We start from the raw sequence: 3,120 nt of genomic DNA, 5'->3' as shown, positions 1-3,120 counted from the left end.
AAAAAAGCTACTTGAGTGTAGATGATTTTCATGATCTAGAAATCAATTTATCATATACAGAAGGGGTAACATTGTAATTTTGCTCACCTTAATGCACTACTTCCTGCATTCTCTCTTAATTATTTCATGCCTTTTAATACCCTAAAATGTGGAAAAATATTATGTCCAAACTTTTGATTGTTACTGAATATATCCAACCTGAACATTTTCCCTAAAAACAGCAGGTCAATTTAACGTGAAACCTACTGTTGAGCACTTTTTGACTTTTTTATTTCAATTTCAACCACTGGAGTCATTCTGTAGCGAGTGTAATGTCCTTTTTAGGAACTCTGGGTCTACACTGATTGCTCTATGATAGAAATGAATCCCTTTATTTCTGTCATAGAGAAATCCACTTAAAACCAAGAATTCCTCAAATGGACAAGACAACAAACTTCAGTGGTCTATGTCTATGGACAGGATGGTGCATATTTTAAAGTGCATTTTTTGTCAGCCTCATGAATGTAAAGCTGATTTATTTATTATTATTATTATTTGTTTTTTAGAAGTTATGCCTTTTAAGGAAGGTGATATGAACTGTTTGTATTGGCCACAGTAGCATGAATGTTGCACTGATTTTTTTCCCCCTCTACATTGTTTCACTGGCCTATAGCCATATTCATAGTGTAAAATAAAAATGTAATGCACTTTTATAATTATTAATATCTATGCTTGTATTGTTTTGTGAATGATTTATAACATATTTCAATTGTGATTAATTGTATTCAAAGAATGAGGGACAATAACTTTATTATAAGCATCCCTTGCTACGTCTGAGATCTGTGCACAGTTGAGGTTTAATATGAAGGTACTGTTATAAAACATGTCATTATTTTTTGTCCTCTGCCTCAAATCAGGTTCGTCTGGAAAACTGACCAAACTGTAACCAAGACCCGTTTCCATGGAGTGTCACCATGGCAACCAGAAGTAATCAGGGATATTGACTATCCAGCAGTAAAGCACTCAAACACATTCAACCTAACATCGTAAATCAACAGTCAGTCAATAGTAATCTGAGTAAATCTGCTCCTTACTAATCAGTGCTAAAAAAAATTGTTGCAGTTGTATAGAGGACACCTGCGCACAGGACTGCCATGTCTACTGGAACATTCTAGATATATTTGGATATATTAGAAAGGAAAGAGATAATCGCAAGGCTTATCTTATATATTTTAATTATACATTTTCCATAATATGCTAAATTATGAAAATACAAATTCAGTGCTACAAGTTTCAATATATTGTAGATATGCAGACAAATATCTATACTTAACACACCTTGTAGACTTTTGTGGTCGTTGTCAGTTCCGCTTATTGCCAAGTTCCCCTCCTTAAACACACAATACAAACTGGGAGAGTGAAGTCTAGGATGATTATTTAAGCTTCACATCTTTTTAAACTGCAGCTAACATTACCGAAGATCAACAGACTTGGAGAATAATACTAATAACCAATAATATTTTTTTAGTTAACATAACTTCAGTACTATCATCATGCAAAGTATAATCGCACAGAAACATTGTTGCATTGCTACACAATTAGCAACACAATGCAAATGCATAACAATGAGGACAGTGTTTCAAATATCAATAGTTTGGCATTGTTTTGCCTCTGCTTAGTAAAACAGTAAAAATGCCTTGCAAAAAAGTGACATTATTGTAACACATTTGTACAATTATACGATTCCATTTACAGTATTTTAGTATAATAATGTAACTCTAAAGAACACACACACACAAAAAATATACCAATAAACACAAACTTTATTTTTCACTCAATATTACAATAGATATTCCACATTTAATTTAGGAAAATGAAATCTTTCCAGCATTTTCAGCCCAGCTCTGTGCTTTCAAATAATTCTGACTTGTTGCTTCCATTTTTTTTGCCAGAGTAGAAAAAAAAATTAAATAATGCATCAAAGTGAGTGGCACAGTGTTTTTTTTTTTTTTGACCTAAGTTTCCCTCTCGTCTCACAGATCACAGATAGCTCTTTAGTTGTATCTGTACACTGGAAAATATGCACTCATATTTTCACTATATTTTTTTCAAAGATGAGTTGGTATACAAATACAAGACGTGTGTTTTGTGAGGCTTACACACATAAACAGTTTTATATTTAATGATGGGGTGGTACACATTAATGTGAGATTATGTGAGAAGTACATCGCTGGGTGATAAACCTGAATGTTATCTGGATTATGTAATTTGTAATAGTAAAATTACTTTTGAAAATACGAGCAAGACATCTTTGAAAATATGCATAATAAGATCACAGTTATCTTCAGGGAATATTTATTTGCCTATTTTATTTATTTTTTATTTTATTATTATTTTTTTTTTTGTAGGGTTTCTGTTTTGGGTGTGTATCATGAAGAATCAGTCTATATATTTTTTTTTATTTATTTTACTGGTTTATAACAGTGCCATACTTGGTTTCGTTACGTTTCCTGCTTTGTGTTTATTCTGTTCCCAGTTCTGTTCACTGTTTTGTTTTCCTATCCAAGTGCCTCATCTCTTTCACATATGTTTGCAGTGTGCTCTTTTTGTCATGCACTTGTGCCTTTCGCTATAAAAATAAATGTGCTACAAAGGGTTCTTTACACGATGCCATGGAAGAACCACTTTTGGTTCCATAAAGAAACATTTTGGTTTAAGAAATGCATGAGTGTGAAGAACCTTTTTAAAAGTTTAAAAATTCATCTCTCAGTCTTAAAGTTCTTTTTTTTTTCAACACATTAGCAAAACTGGTTCTTTATGGAAACTAAAGTGGTTCTTCTATGGCATTTTATAGCACCTTTATTTTTAAGAGTGTATACCCTGTCACTTGTCCTTCTGTTTACTTTCCAGTGTCTCCAGTCCTAATGTGTCAGTTATTATATGTTATATTATAGTATTATAAAATTCCTGTGTTCCACGTGCTGTGCTTATGTTCCATGGTCTATATTTGTGTTCTCTGTGTAGATTCTAGGTGGTGTTTACGCTTTGATTGGAGGATCCCTTTTTTCTTGTTCCTGTGTTCATTTTTTGTCTATGAATGTATCAAAACTCACCATCCTTTGCTTGCACCCATACATTACA

The sequence above is a fragment of the Hoplias malabaricus genome, chromosome 8 (assembly GCF_029633855.1).
Source record: "Hoplias malabaricus isolate fHopMal1 chromosome 8, fHopMal1.hap1, whole genome shotgun sequence".
NCBI lineage: Eukaryota > Metazoa > Chordata > Actinopteri > Characiformes > Erythrinidae > Hoplias > Hoplias malabaricus.
This window is presented reverse-complemented; position numbering follows the sequence as displayed.